This window comes from Lepidochelys kempii, chromosome 14 (assembly GCF_965140265.1).
Source record: "Lepidochelys kempii isolate rLepKem1 chromosome 14, rLepKem1.hap2, whole genome shotgun sequence".
Taxonomy (NCBI): domain Eukaryota; kingdom Metazoa; phylum Chordata; order Testudines; family Cheloniidae; genus Lepidochelys; species Lepidochelys kempii.
The window spans coordinates 5,826,602-5,842,392 of NC_133269.1; the positions used below are offsets into that span (position 1 = coordinate 5,826,602).

The following is a 15,791-nucleotide window of genomic DNA, read 5'->3' on the forward strand; positions in this document are numbered from 1 at the left end:
TGGGAGAGCAATATAGCAGTGCACAGACAATCCAGGAAGTTTTTGGAAAGTGTAGGGGATAATTTCCTGGTGCAAGTGCTGGAGGAACCAGCTAGCGGCAAAGCTCTTCTTGACCTGCTGCTCACAAACCGGGAAGAATTAGTAGGGGAAGCAAAAGTGGATGGGAACCTGGGGGGCAGTGACCATGAGATGGTCGAGTTCAGGATCCTGACACAAAGAAAAAAGGAGAGCAGCAGAATACGGACCCTGGACTTCAGAAAAGCAGACTTTGACTCCCTCAGGGAACTGATGGACAGGATCCCCTGGGAGAATAACATGAGGGGGAAAGGAGGCCAGGAGAGCTGGCTGTATTTTAAAGAATCCTTATTGAGGTTACAGGGACAAACCATCCCGATGTGTAGAAAGAATAGTAAATATGGCAGACGACCAGCTTGGCTTAACAGTGAAATCCTTGCTGATCTTAAACACAAAAAAGAAGCTTACAAGAAGTGGAAGATTGGACAAATGACCAGGGAAGAGTACAAAAATATTGCTTGGGCATGCAGGAGTGAAATCAGGAAGGCCAAATCACACCTGGAGTTGCAGCTAGCAAGAAATGTTAAGAGTAACAAGAAGGGTTTCTTCAGGTATGTTAGCAACAAGAAGAAAGTCAAGGAATGTGTGGGCCCCTTACTGAATGAGGGAGGCAACCTAGTGACACAGGATGTGGAAAAAGCTAATGTACTCAATGCTTTTTTTGCCTCTGTCTTCATGAACAAGGTCAGCTCCCAGACTACTGCACTGGGCAGCACAGCATGGGGAAGAGGTGACCAGCCCTCTGTGGAGAAAGAAGTGGTTCGGGACTATTTAGAAAAGCTGGACGAGCACAAGTCCATGGGACTGGATGCGCTGTATCCGAGAGTGCTAAAGGAATTGGCGGCTGTGATTGCAGAGCCATTGGCCATTATCTTTGAAAACTCGTGGCGAACGGGGGAGGTCCCAGACGACTGGAAAAAGGCTAATGTAGTGCCCATCTTTAAAAAAGGGAAGAAGGAGGATCTGGGGAACTACAGGCCAGTCAGCCTCACCTCAGTCCCTGGAAAAATCATGGAGCAGGTCCTCAAGGAATCAATTCTGGAGCACTTAGAGGAGAGGAAAGTGATCAGGAACAGTCAGCATGGATTCACCAAGGGCAAGTCATGCCTGACTAATCTAATTGCCTTCTATGACAAGATAACTGGCTCTGTGGATGAGGGGAAAGCAGTGGACGTGTTGTTTCTTGACTTTAGCAAAGCCTTTGACATGGTCTCCCACAGTATTCTTGCCAGCAAGTTAAAGAAGTATGGGCTGGATGAATGGACTATGAGGTGGATAGAAAGCTGGCTAGATTGTCAGGCTCAATGGGTAGTGATCAATGGCTCCATGTCTAGCTGGCAGCCGGTATCAAGTGGAGTGCCTCAAGGGTCAGTCCTGGGGCTGGTTTTGTTCAATATCTTCATTAATGATCTGGAGGATGGTGTGGATTACACCCTCAGCAAGTTTGCAGATGACACTAAATTGGGAGGAGCAGTAGATACGCTGGAGGGTAGGGATAGGATACAGAGGGACCTAGAAAAGTTAGAGGATTGGGCCAAAAGAAATCTGATGAGGTTCAACAAGGACAAGTGCAGAGTCCTGTACTTAGGACAGAAGAATCCCGTGCACCGCTACAGACTAGGGACCGAATGGCTAGGCAGCAGTTCTGCAGAAAAGGACCTAGGGGTTACAGTGGATGAGAAACTTGGATATGAATCAACAGTGTGCCCTTGTTGCCAAGAAGGCCAGTGGCATTTTGGGATGTATAAGTAGGGGCATTGCCAGCAGATCGAGGGATGTGATTGTTCCCCTCTGTTCGACATTGGTGAGGCCTCATCTGGAGTACTGTGCCCCGTTTTGGGCCCCACACTACAAGAAGGATGTGGAAAAATTGGAGAACGTCCAGAGGAAGGCAACAAAAATGATTAAGGGACTGGAACACATGATTTATGAGGAGAGGCTGAGGGAACTGGGATTGTTTAGTCTGTGGAAGAGAAGAATGAGGGGGGATTTGATAGCTGCTTTCAACTACCTGAAAGGGGATTCCAAAGAGAATGGATCTAGACTGTCCTCAGTAGTAGCAGATGACAGAACGAGGAGAAATGGTCTCAAGTTGCAGTGGGGGAGGTTTAGGTTGGCTATTAGGAAAAACTTTTTCACTAGGAGGGTGGTGAAACACTGGAATGCGTTATCTAGGGAGGTGGTGGAATCTCCTTCCTTAGAGGTTTTTAAGGTCAGGCTTGACAAAGCCCTGGCTGGGATGATTTAGTTGGGGATTGGTCCTGCTTTGAGCAGGGGGTTGGACTAGATGACCTCCTAAGGTCCCTTCCAACCCTGATATTCTATGATTCTATGATCCTTTCCATGAAATAAGTCAATGGGTTCCATTATGATGCCAGTCAATCACCCTAGTTACACCCACTTCTTTTGGAGGGAGGTGGGAAAGATATGGCAATTTACTGCCATATTCTTGGGAGACCCTCGTGAATTAAGTGTTTTGGGGATCTGTTACATTAAATGAATGGTTTATGTATTATTGTTGTCCTGAATTTTATGTAACCTTTCAAGGGGGGAGATGAGACAGATGTGAGACCTGAGGGGTCAAAGGACAGTATTGAACAATGTGCCAGACAAGAATGGACTTTGGGAACAAAAAGTGTTAAGTGGTTTTCTTGGGGAAGATCTATGGGGAGGTAAATGCAAATTCCCCACCTCCAGTTATACAAAAACCCAGCCTTTTGAAACTACACCCAGAGGAGAGAGCCATTGTCTGCTGATCACTTGTTATGTGAGGCCAAGATCAAAGGCCCAAGCTGCATAGAAGAAAGACTGAACTATTCATGGTTGTTCTGATTCTGAATTTGACACAGTTATGAACTGGTAACCACAGGGAGAACCCAGTTGTGGGTTATGAATGATTGATAGCTACTGGGCCCCAAGGTTGGAGCTGAGTGACCCCTGGTAAGCTTTTTAGCATGTGTGTAGGTTCTTTTGCTCCTTGTTTTCTCTGTAATGCTTTCACCTTAAGAATGAGAGTGCTTTCAGCTGGAACATTGTGATGAACAATGAAAACATTTTGCAAAATTGTTAGTGCAATAGTTTTTGAACCCAGCTGTAGAGAGTCACAGCCCAATGACTTCACTACAAGATCATTCTTCCCGCTGTCTCTAGCAAAATGTACCAGCAAGAAGTGCTCACCCACCCCTTTTATGTAATAAAACTAAAACAGCTCTGTAAAATGCAGGGCCACATATGGTCCCAGGAATAATGATTAAGATGAAAAATCCTCATTGACCAGACAAAGCAGCACTGAGCAGCTTTATCCAGAGGATGCCGTATGCCAACTCCTTATGCCCCTAATAAATCTGCATGTGATCATGTGCTATAAATCCTTAAGCATATTGTAGAAACTGGATAAATCCTCTTTTCATTTAAAAAAATGAAAATGAATATAATTCTATTTATTTTAACATCAATAGATTTCCTGTAAAAGAAACCCTGACATTTTGGAGTGGTATTATTTTATTTTAATATTTCACCCTGCAAAATGCTATTATCCAATGGAATTATGGGCTGCAGAGCATGTGAGATGTGAGACACTTGACACATGTAAAGAAGGAGTTGTTTAATTTTCTCCTCCTATTAGTCAAATGAATGCCAATGAGCCACGATGAATTAATGGTGCTGGAGAATGTCACCTTCCATGCTTGTGGTTTTAACGCTGTGTGAATTCCACTTCTTCAGCAGCAATATAAAAGGCCACGCATTAAGGGAGCTATTAGCCAGGATGGGCAGGGATGGTGTCCCCAGCCTCTGTTTGCCAGAAGCTGGGAATGGGCGACAGGGGCTGGATCACTCAACGATTCCCTGTTCTGTTCATTCCCTCTGGGGCACCTGGCCCTGGGCACTGTCGGAAGACGGGACCCTGGGCTGGATGGACCTTTGGTCTGACCCCGTCGGGCCGTTCTTATTGTCCATACTATGGCACCCACTGGTAACACTGAGCTGGGGCTTGCACCAGTGGGAATGCTTTTCTAAAATTCCCTAATGTACACAGGGCCTACGAGCACAAAGCGTTAATTGTTCCTCACAAACCTAGTACAGTCCAGGCAGCAGCAGTGCAAAATTCCCCACAATGCCCTTCTGTTGTCTCTCCACTGACCCGGAGGAATGACACGCTTAAGGGTCAGGATGGAAATTCAAGTTCTGAATAACCCCTCCGTTCCTTGGCGTTCTGCTGCGCCGTCCGTCCAGCAAATCATGTGGAACAGGTGTGACGTCCCATTGTCTGTGTGTATTTTAGTAGCTAGGCCTCCCTGCTTAACGTTCAGCACATGCTCACGTGCTTTGTTGAACTGCCAGATTGCACAAAAACACCAGGAAATAGACTGACTCGTCTCAAATATCAAGCACCTGACAAATAATAAGGCACTTTAGCCTGTACAGCCCTAGGGTATGTTTGAATAGATGGAAAGTTCCTTATCCTTTTGCCAAGTCTCACACTCTTCCAGAGAACCTGTTCTGATTTTGTAACCTCTCGGCGGATTGCAACATCTGAGTTCAGCTACTTTACAACAGGTGCCATTTTGTTGGTCGCAACTCTGCAATTGTCTTTATACTTATTTCGTGAACAGACTAGGAACAAGCTAAATCCGTGAGCTTCTTGAAAATTAATAAAAAGAAAAGGAGTACTTGTGGCACCTTAGAGACTAACCAATTTATCTGAGATGAAGTGAGCTGTAGCTCACGAAAGCTCATGCTCAAATAAATTGGTTAGTCTCTAAGGTGCCACAAGTACTCCTTTTCTTTTTGCGAATACAGACTAACACGGCTGCTACTCTGAAACTTGAAAATTAATGTCATTCCACATTTACTTTTCTCCTTCTTATGGGCCAGATTCAGACTTCTTCCTTCGCTTGGGCCAGATTCTCTCTCCTATCAGATCATGCTTCCTACCCCGAAGTACTCCCGTTCATTTCAATGCTATTCAGTGTAGGAGTCTCAGAATCCTGCCAACAGCTGTTATTCACCATAGCAACTGCACATTACCCTCTCCCCAGGATCATGACAATTCTTCCTGCTAACTAAACTACAAGCACCGATCAGAGCAGGGACTGGCATGAAATCCCATTCCTCACTGCGTAGGCTGCATTCCTTTGCATTGATCAGGGCAATTTTCTGTCCAGCCCAAACTAGATCCTGGACTTTGTCACAGTGGTACTTTCCGTCTTGCAAGCACAGAAAAACAGGTCAGTGCACCTAGGATGGCTGAGGGTGAATGAGACCAGAATGAGCTCACGAAAGCTCATACTCAAATAAATTGGTTAGTCTCTAAGGTGCCACAAGTCCTCCTTTTCTTTTTGCGAATACAGACTAACACGGCTGCTACTCTGAAACCTGAGACCAGAGTGATTTTTCTCTCCCCGCCCCCACCAATGGTAACATTTTTTATGTTTACAGGAGCGAGATATGCATAAATAGCTCCTAAACTGTAATTTATAATTTGCCTCCAAGGCATGTGAAAATGGTGAAACTTCATGGCTCTGGATGCTTATTGCAATGTGTCACTCTTATATTATATAATGCGCTTGTGAACCTTTGCTTACCATATTCTCAAAGCAACTAAAAATTACTAGTCGTTATTTATATATTTACATTACTGTAGCACTTCGGAGTCACAATCATGGCCTAGGACTCCATTGTGCCAGATACTGTACAAACAGAACAAAAGGACTGTCTCTGCCCTCTGGTTTTGATTCCTAGGAATGTAGGAACTTAGTCCCTATCCTGATGAGATAAGGTCAGACCAATAATCTATCTCTTCTGTGTGTGGATAGGGCTTAGCAAGGTGCGGGTGCCGCTGTCATATCAATAAATCATAATAATAATCTTCCCACCAGCAGAGCCCAATAGTTTAAGAAAAAGGTAACTCCATAATCCAGCACATTCCTGAGTGTACAATGTTAGACTTGGGGGTGGGGAGAGGGGAGATTTCTTCCTCACCCCTATTTGAAGGCTGTGTAAATCAGGAATGAGAGACTGTCTAATGGTAAGAATTAGAGGCTGAGTTCTGTTCTTAACTTGCCCCTGACTGGCTGTGTGAATTTGTCCCAGTCATTTGATGCTGCCCCTGTGCCTCAGTTTCCCCATCCATAAAATCCATTACTTACCCCATTCAACCAATAGTACTACTCATGGAGTAAATTGCTATGCAATGTGAGTCAGAGTGGAAGAATCTGGTTCTTCCTCAATTAATATTAATTAGTTGTTTTCAAACAACTTTATGGTAATATCATTATTATAAATAATGCACCAGATCTTATCTAATATTTACAATAGATTCTAGAGACAATTGAATAGACAATGCCTCCATTATACCTTTAATTTCTTTTAAAATTGCCTTCAATTAAAACTTAACAAAACAAAACTCCAGCCCTTTAGTTATTACCTGAATTACCTTTGTGCACTTAATTTTGGCAAAGATCCCTCTGAATCCTTCCCCACTTTAAACCCCGTCAACGAACATAAAGGCAGAGCTCAGCATGTGAGCCCTCTTAGCCAGGCACTCACTCTGAGCTGCTCTATACCATACACACTGACAATACAAAGCGAATGCCTGTACTGCGCCAAAAATCAAGCTCATAGCTGCATTGGGTTAGAATGGCATTCTAGCCCTTTGTATATTGCGCAGATGAATCAACAGCTGGCTTCCCTCACAAAGAACCTTCTTCCCACATCTACAAAGACATAGAAGGGAATAAAATGCAAGGACACAATCATCTGGAGAGAGTAGAATAATTAGGCTATACTGAGCTTTTCAAAGGGGCTGATGAAACCCTTAGACCTTAATACAACAGAAACAATAAAGCTATCTCTTTGAACGGGGAGATCTGTTAAGGCAATAGTGCAAAAGAGAGAGAGAGGAAGATACAGGGTATCCAGTCTGGTGAACAGGGAAATGGAGGCAGGAGAAATCTGTGCATATGTGTGTGTGAAATCTAGATTAGGATTTTCCATAGATCATAAGCAAGAAGAAACCACTGTGATGATCTAGTCTGACCTTTGAAGAGTTCATTGTCACTACTCACTTTAAATCCTAATATGATATAAATGGAATTAGTATGAAAACAGTTTGGTCTATTCAGTGACCTGCTTTAAAAACATGTAAGCAGCCAAAGGACTTCCAGTGTGATGCTACCACAAATAGGGCTGGGTGGAAGTGGGGTTTTCCCATCCCGTGAGAATATTTGACCTTTTGAAATTGTTCCCATTCCAAATTCTGATGAAAAGTTTTAATCTTGAAAATTTTCATTAACCAAAGGAGTGGAGCGGGGTGTGTGTGGGGGGGGGGGTGAAACAATTCAGAAGAATCAGTATCTTTTGTTTCAATAATTTTTAAATGCTTCATTCCATTTCAAACCTTTTCCTTTAAAATTTTCTAGTGTAAATTTACTAAAATTTTGAAAGAAAAAGTCATTTCAACTAAAAAAAAATTGGTTTGAAAAGTTTCAATTTTGTCAAAACACCCTGTTTAACTTTTTCAAACCAGAAAGTTTCAGTTGTTTGAGTCAAGTGTTTTGCGATCAGTTTTGGTTTCAATGAATCAGCATTTTCAGAAAAAAAAATTGTCAGAAAATTCCCAGCTCTAGCCACACAATCTCAAGGACAAAAATTCACAACTCTGAGCTGCATTTCTTGCTGTCACTTTTGCTTTGCAAGTGAGATCTTTCTGACAACGTCATGGCATGACTTAAAGGTATATGGGTCAACTGGCCCAAAAGGTAGAAAATATCATCAGAGCAACATAAAATTTTCTTTCATTCTGAAACCCTAGTTGGATGTTCTCCTGTTTCTACCTGACACAATATTGATACAATTTTCTACATGCTCTGCTACCCTGCTAGAAAAAGCCAACATGGAAACTTGAAGCATCTCTCCCATTGATAGAAACGATAGGAATATAAAACATAAAGCACCTTACCTTTGATCATTCTTCCATAAGCAAGTTATATGAAGTACCCCTGTGGTATCTGTGTGTTTGCAGTTGTGCAACTGTAAAGAAAAAAAAACCCACGCTGGTTAAAAGGAAAGGCGAAAGCCACAAACTCCAAAGATTCAAGTTAAACATTTACCCCAGTTTGCTGCTACACTCGAACCCTGAGGATCTACTTAACTAGCTGCTGGCATCTCGAGAAACAGGTGACAGCCACTCAGCAACATGCCTGGCTACTTCCCTGTCTGCTCTTCAAACACAGGCTACAGAATGCTAAGGTCACCGAAGCACAACATTTAGATTTCCTGCTTGAGAAATACCATTCACAATAGAAGTGATATTTCAAATGTTTACAGGCAGGGTCAGTTGGCAAATACCTGCTGAAATGTTACTATAGGACTAAGGGACTTAAAGTTCCTATGTTGTCTTTTTTACAGTCTTTTGTTCCTAAGGTCAGGTGGAATTTCCATTGTGTACAAGAATGTGTACTAACCTTCTTTCAGACAGGCAGGTTACATATTACATGGTGTTACATGTGGATCGGTACAAGTTAGAGGTGTGCAAAATGCGTCAAGAGAAGATCAAAAAGAGGCCCCTTTACCCCCTCCTCTCCACACACACACACAGAACAACTTTGGTTCACTTTGGGACCTTTTCTAAACATTTAAAATGTTTGCTGGATTTTTGCTTTCACCACCTCTGCATTCAAGTTGCAGCTGACAAAGTTACTGTCCCGGTGCTGTGACCTTGTCTCCCCAATTCTTGAATTCCTTCACTAGCTTCAACTTTCCACAGTCTTTGCAGCCAAGCTCCTCATCCTGCCCACCACGGCTCTGCAAAATTCCATCTTCCCCTATATCCCCAATCTCATCTCTAAATACACACTGACCTGCCTACAACCCAAGCACACTAGACTCTGGATCTCTCCCTTTTCCCCCTACTCCTGACTTCGCAGCATCTTTCACATCACCCTCCCTGATTACATTAGCTTCCCAATTAAAGCCGCCGCTCGACCTGTTTCCTCCTTCCAAAAGCCCCTTGACGCAGCCACGCTAGAGTGGCCACATTCCACTCTGTGTTCACTTTGTTACACATCACTCTGCACAGTGCTGACTTAGACTGTATGCTGCCTCCATGCAGCCTATACCTTACTAGTGCAAGATTCACTTAATAGTGCTAAATAAATAAGTACATTAAACGAAAATGAAAGAAAGCTGGGAAAGGACACAGAAGGGCTAGCAAGGTTCATCACAGCAGAGGGATGCGGGTGATCCTATGGCAGGTGAGCTCAGAGGACAGTGGAGGGTAGTTAGAAGTCAAAGCCAAAATTTCAGAATTAGATGTTTAAAATTATGTCCCAAAATCCATATTTAGGCCCCTAACTCAGTGATCTGATTTTGGATGGTGCCGAACTCGCACATCTCTTATTGACTTCAACACCTCTGCAAACCAGGTCACGTATTTTGAACCATACATGGATTTAGACAGCTGAGTTTGAAAACTGTGGTCTCAGTCCCTTAATTACAAGATCCAGCCCATGTTCTAAATGAATAGCACCCCAGAGGCAGCTGGAGCAGCAGAAAATACTAAACTTTGAGGCAACCCAAAAGCAACACCCCAGAAGCAATAAGAGTCAATATAGTTACAGGCGTTACTTCCCTCTTCTCTAGTTCTCAGGGCCAGATTTACAGAAGTATTGAGTTACCTAAAGGTGAAGATAGACACCTAGTGGGATTTTCAAAAATGCCTAGGCAGGTTAAGTGCCTACTTTCCACTGAAAGTCCCTTATGACTTTTCCTAGAGAGTTAGCATGGGCAGCAGTAGCTCCCAGGGCTGAGAGTCCAGGACAATTCTCTATGTGTTTTTGGAGCACTCTGAAAAGCTTGGTGGATTTATGAAAAGCTCCCTCTTACCCCTTCCTCCTAGCCACTGCAGATGAGTATCCAAAGACATACAACTTGTTTGAGGTCTCCTGTACATAAACGGTTGCTTGGACTGTGTCTCCTCATACTAACAAAAGGGGTTCATGGAACTAGTGACAGATGTTAACCTGACCAATGTTCAGAATACAGAAAAGCAGACTGTTTTTCCTTCTGATAAAAACTCTGGGCTCAAGCATTGCACACCAGAAGATATGGCACTGTACTAGGACTCAGTAGACCTGAATTCTATTCCCAACATTACCACTGATCTGATCTTTCTTCTCTCACTCTTTATCTGTGTTGTCTATTTAGACCATAAACTCTCTGAAGCAAGGACTGTCTCTCACTATGTGTTTGTACATCACCTAACACAACTGCACCCCAATCTCAGCTGGGGCCTATGGGGTATTCAACAATACAAAACAGTAATAATAATTGTACTTGTGAATAAAGTTTGGAAAAGAAGTCCTAAGTCTCTCTATTCCACTTCCCACATACACACACACAAAAAAAATCTACAAATATTATTTCTTTTGCCAGTGGAAATCTAATCCTACCTTGGTTAGCATAACAAAGAGAACAGGAAGCACAGGGAAGGAATATTTCATTCCTGGGACGACTTTGATTTTTTTTCTTCTTCTCTATCAGGTCATTTTAAACTCTAGATGTTTCCAGTTAGTCTATGCATAGTCTTGTTTTGTCTACTATAGTCAAGTGTTATTTAACTTCCTTCTCACTGATGAAAAACTTGACTACGCTTAGACTTTGCCATTGTGTAAGTCGGAACCTGAGAACTTTAGGAGTCCTACAGGGACTACAGCTGAAACCCAGAGGCCTCACCAGTGGAAACCAATCCTTGCTTTGCTTTAACAAAGATGAAATACAGTTGTATTCTGCATAATGCTAAACTAATACTTTAATCAACTTTTATTGCAGCCGCCACTTTTTATCACTTAGCGTTAGTGCCTTGTTTCAGCTTTCCAACATATGGAGGAGGTTTTTTTTCCATTATACAATTTGATTTATATGCATCTAAAGAATACTAGGCTCAAAACACATTAATGTCTGTTTAATATTTGGGGCTATAAAGGAATGTGTTGGCCCTTATTTCAGGCCCTCATGGAACGTAAGACTCTGTCTCATGTGGGCAGGCTTTTGACGTTAAAACAAGTAATAATTAAAATATGCATGGCCTACAAAGGCTTTAATTACTGCGTATTGCCGGGTGCTTCTCACTGGCAACATCATGCCTGTAGGAAAGATGAGTTTGCACCACTACAAAGCTTGGGCTGACAACACATGCAAGATAAAAAGGAAAACAAAATCATCTTGAAGTAGGGAAAATAGAATTCCATTCTCCTGCAGATGAATGGCCCCATCTCACTAACTGGAGCTTCAGCAGCATTTAAATGAAGCAAGATGGATGCTTGTGCTATTGGCCATTTGTCTGGCCTCCTTCACCCCTCTCCAACTGCCAATTGTTGTCTGGTCTGTGCCTTACTCTCCTTGACCTTTATGCCCTCTTTCAGCTTTCCCTCCCTTTTCGGCCCCTTCTTTTTCCATCCATCACCTCCCTTTCATTCCCCTCCCGCTTCTCTTTCCAGCCTAGCATGTTCTTAAGGAGAAATCCTATCCAATTTAATAGGGATGAACCAGTGGTGTGCTAAAGAAATGTCAGAGAAATAGAAATGTATGAATTATTCTAGACATTCAAACACTTTAATAGAGAGTGGGATCTTTTCTACTGGGTTTTTCAATTTCTCCCATAGAATTCTATAGCAGGGCTATAATCTTCCATTAAATGCTAAAGGATGGTTCATAAAACCAGTGAAAAAGTACACATTCTCCATTAGCTTCTATTCTATCTACCTTAGGTACATATATGGCCCCAATTACCATAGTGTATAAGAGGCCCATAACTTTAATGTATTTATCCTCACAGCACTGCTGTGAGGCCTTGTCTATATTGATAGTGGAGTGAAGGATATGTGTAGCTACATGCCACAGTGAAACGCAATCTATGTTCAGATTGCGGAGGGGTGGCTACAAGCGGCAGCGAAAGGCTCTGACAGGGGAGAGGCAGCGGAGAAAGACATTGGCAGTTCCTCACTACCAGAGCCTTTCCACACTGTCAGAGGCTCTCCGTGTGGCAGTGGAGACATGGGAGGTACTGCTTGGGTATGCAGAAGGCCATGTATATATCCTGAGGTTCTGGCATGTTTTACCCTACTCACCTAAGCAGTGCCTCACCGTCTACACTGCTATTTATACCTGATCTGGTTGGGGGGGGGGGTGCACTCTGCGTACTCTACACACTGCTGTAAGTGTTAACAGAGCTATTATCTCTGATTTACAGGTGGGAAACTGAAGTGAAGAGAGACAAATCGAGTTGCCCAAGGTCACACAGGAAGGCATAGAATCATAGAATCATAGAATATCAGGGTTGGAAGGGACCCCAGAAGGTCATCTAGTCCAACCCCCTGCTCGAAGCAGGACCAATTCCCAGTTAAATCATCCCAGCCAGGGCTTTGTCAAGCCTGACCTTAAAAACCTCTAAGGAAGGAGATTCTACCACCTCCCTAGGTAACGCATTCCAGTGTTTCACCACCCTCTTAGTGAAAAAGTTTTTCCTAATATCCAATCTAAACCTCCCCCACTGCAGGGGCAGAGCAGGGAATTGATGCCAATCTCCTGGGCCTCAGGCTAGCCCCCTAACCATTGGGCCACTCTTCCACTCTATTAGAGCATCCCACAAAGTCTCCTTCACTATTTGTCTCTTATTAACTCATCCCCTTTCTGCTGTTCCCCTTGCCCCAATTAAGGCTCCAATTTAACAAGTGTAACCTTAAGACTATGAATAGTCCTATTGACTTCAACGAGATGACCCCTGCTTAAATTTAGGCACGTGCTTCAGTGCTTTACTGAATCAGTCCCTCCCTGCTCTAAAAATGAAACAAAACAAAATACAAAACAGTGATGTTAATTCTATCGATTTTTAAATGCACTCATACACAAATCCCACTCTCAAGGCATTTGCTGATTTCATGAGTCCAAATCCTCAGCTTGTGTAAATCAGTGGCGTTCCATTGACCCTCCCACCCCCAGGGCCGTACACCAATTATTCACAGCAGCTGAGGGTCTAGCCTATGTATTTGTATCATCTATGTACTCAGTAGTCCACTTGCCCACTACATTGCTATGCCATGCTTTTCCATATTTATTTATTGCTGCATTTATTTATATATAGGCCCCAGTCCTTCAGATACTTAATCCTGGTCACTGTGGACACTATCACGAGCAGTCTGATTGATTTTGAGAGGACTGCTACTCGTGGTAGAAGGCACTGTCATGCCCAGATGTTCAAAAGTATTTAGGCACTTAACTCCCATTTAAATCAATAGGTTGGCAAATAAATAGTGCTAATAAATAATGAGTTTCCTCCTGAGCTTTTGATTTGAGATGTTACCCACTTACAGAACTATCATCGCTCTATGTGGGATCAGGAAGGAATTTTACCCCAGGTCAGACTGGTGGTGACCTTCTGCAGTTTTTTGCCTTCCTCTGCTATTTGTGGGTGCAGGTCACTTGCCAGATTTATCTGGGTAGATCTCACTTAATCATTTCTGTGCCATTACAGGGGCCTAGGTCACCAGTGCACTTCAGTCCCTTCTATTGTCTGCCGATGGCACGTTAACAGTCTAGTCTCCTGTAGGCTGTAATACTTTGGTCTCATTTCTGTTGTTAGGTTTAGTGTGCAGGTGCTGGGTGGTGTAGGTGGCCAGTGAGGTCAGACAAGATGATCTGGTGGTTCCATCTGGCCTTAAAAATCAATGATTATGACCGTATGACTATAAGTTCTAGCCATTGGTCCTGATTCTGACCTGCTCACACCAGTTTTACATGGGTGTGACTGTTGACTGCTCCTGATTGATTCAATGGTTGTGAGATCAGAATCCGGCTTTTCACATCTTAGTGATTCTTCCCTTTTCCCCTTTTATACTCAGTGGCAAATGTATCATGTCAGACTTTACAGTTAGCAGCTGCTACCCTGCTGGCAAAAGATAATCACAGAAAGCACTTTGAAGGCAGGGTGTGCATTAAGAAACTTTCTCCCATCTCATGGCTCAGAGACATAAAAGTTCAGGGGTATTTTTATTTTTCTTATTATTACTTGAATCCATACCATAACGAGCTACACACAGAGAAAGGTTCTAGGCCATTATTGATCTCATTGACCCCCAAACTAGGGCATGTCTCAGAGCTCCATTTACAACATTTATAGAACGTTCTTCTGCACTCTTGCTCCTAGATATTTATAACTCAAGTGCCTAGAACCAAAGGGCTGGGAGGTGGTTAGGAAGCTGGTGGCTCTAGTAAGATGGCTTTGCTTTTATTTTCTTTTAAACAGAATTCTTTTCAGAGTTAACAGAATAAAACCTCTAAAGAAAGAGACCGTGCAAGAGACGACACACAGAGCAACGGAAGGAATGCGATCAATACATAGGGCTAGATTGTGCTGAGGAGTCACCACCAGGAAGTGGAGGTGCTGTGGAGAAGCACTGGGCCAGGGGGAGCTCAAAGAGGGTTTGTGCCTCAGGGAGCAATGGCTCATGGACCACCCTTTAAGGACATACAGTGGCACTGCACCCAGCCATGGTCTCTTCTATTTCTTCTTCATCCCCTCTGGGGCAACGCGTGCCTCAGAGGGTGCACAGGGTAGCAGTCTCTATGATCCCCTAAACGCATAGACTGTGATTGTCCCTGGCTCTTGTACAGGATCAGCAAGGGGAAGAAAGGAAGGAAGGCTCATTGGCTCAGATCCCTCAAACGTAGTTAGGCTCCTAACATCCATGTACATCTCTAAATACCTTTGAGGATCTGGCCCTTGCCCCTTCCCCCTTCAATGCAAGGTTGAGAGACAATCCAGCCCTACTAATATGGCAAGCAGGACAAGAAGAACAAAAAATGCAAATGAGCTTGAGGTTTGTTAATACAGCAAGAGTGCACCATATTTATCTCAGAGCAGAAAGAAGCAATTAAATATAGCTGGTTTCTTCATTATTTTTTGAAGTGCCAGTTTTAAAGCACCTCATCAACATTTTCCTCCAGTCCCAGGGGCATTCTGGGCTTTCTGCTTTGGCAGGAGTGTGGGGAGGAGAGCGGGAGAAACAAGCAATATTTTTGTAATGCTTAATAAAAAGAACTACTAATAAACCTGACAAATTTAATTGCTCAATTCCTCTATGATGCAACAACACTCATAGGGAAAAAGACCGACTTGAAGTCTAAAGAGTGAACTGTAAGGAATGACTTGGTTTCATACAATTCTCTTGATTCAGATTCAGATTTTCTTGCAGTTTTAAAAAGGACGGACAATCTGAACTGGTGGCTTAAATGCAAGTGTCTCAAGGAAGACAGCTGTGCACAACTTTGGCTGCATTTTTCCATCAGTATTTATAATCAGTCAGTCAATCAATAAAGGCTACAGATGGAATGCAGGCTCAAGAAGGGGAGTAAAGGTGGGTTGGACAAGGGGAAGCGATGTAGCCTAGACTAAAGTCCACCATGGGACAAAATTGAGTTGTTCTTCTGATATATCCCTTTAAAGAAAGAATGTACCCTACCGACAGGAGATTTCACAAGTCTTTCTGCAATGTGTACTTTCACCCCCGAAGACGCACTGAACCTTGTCTGTAATTATTATTATAATGTGGTCTGATTGTCCTTGACTCTAGTGTGGATGTGTAAGGAGGCTGGGTGTGAGAAGCTTGTATCCTCGGGTCACAGCATGCCCCAGCAGAGACAGGGAGAGTCATGGAACT

The 15,791-nt window shown here is 43.1% G+C and overlaps 1 protein-coding gene across 2 annotated transcripts in view; it reads right to left on the minus strand.

Annotated features, from left to right (window-relative positions):
- The window catches only part of KCNJ16 (potassium inwardly rectifying channel subfamily J member 16), a 48,639-nt gene extending 40,339 nt beyond the window's left edge, over positions 1-8,300 (minus strand). For both annotated transcript variants that reach the window (XM_073310719.1, XM_073310720.1), the window contains exons 1-2: positions 8,187-8,300; positions 8,036-8,106 (exon numbers count right to left, since the gene is read on the minus strand). The gene's annotated coding sequence lies outside the window, so the exon portion shown is untranslated. The remainder of the gene's footprint in view (positions 1-8,035; positions 8,107-8,186) is intronic.
- Between the last annotated feature and the right edge of the window lie 7,491 nt (positions 8,301-15,791).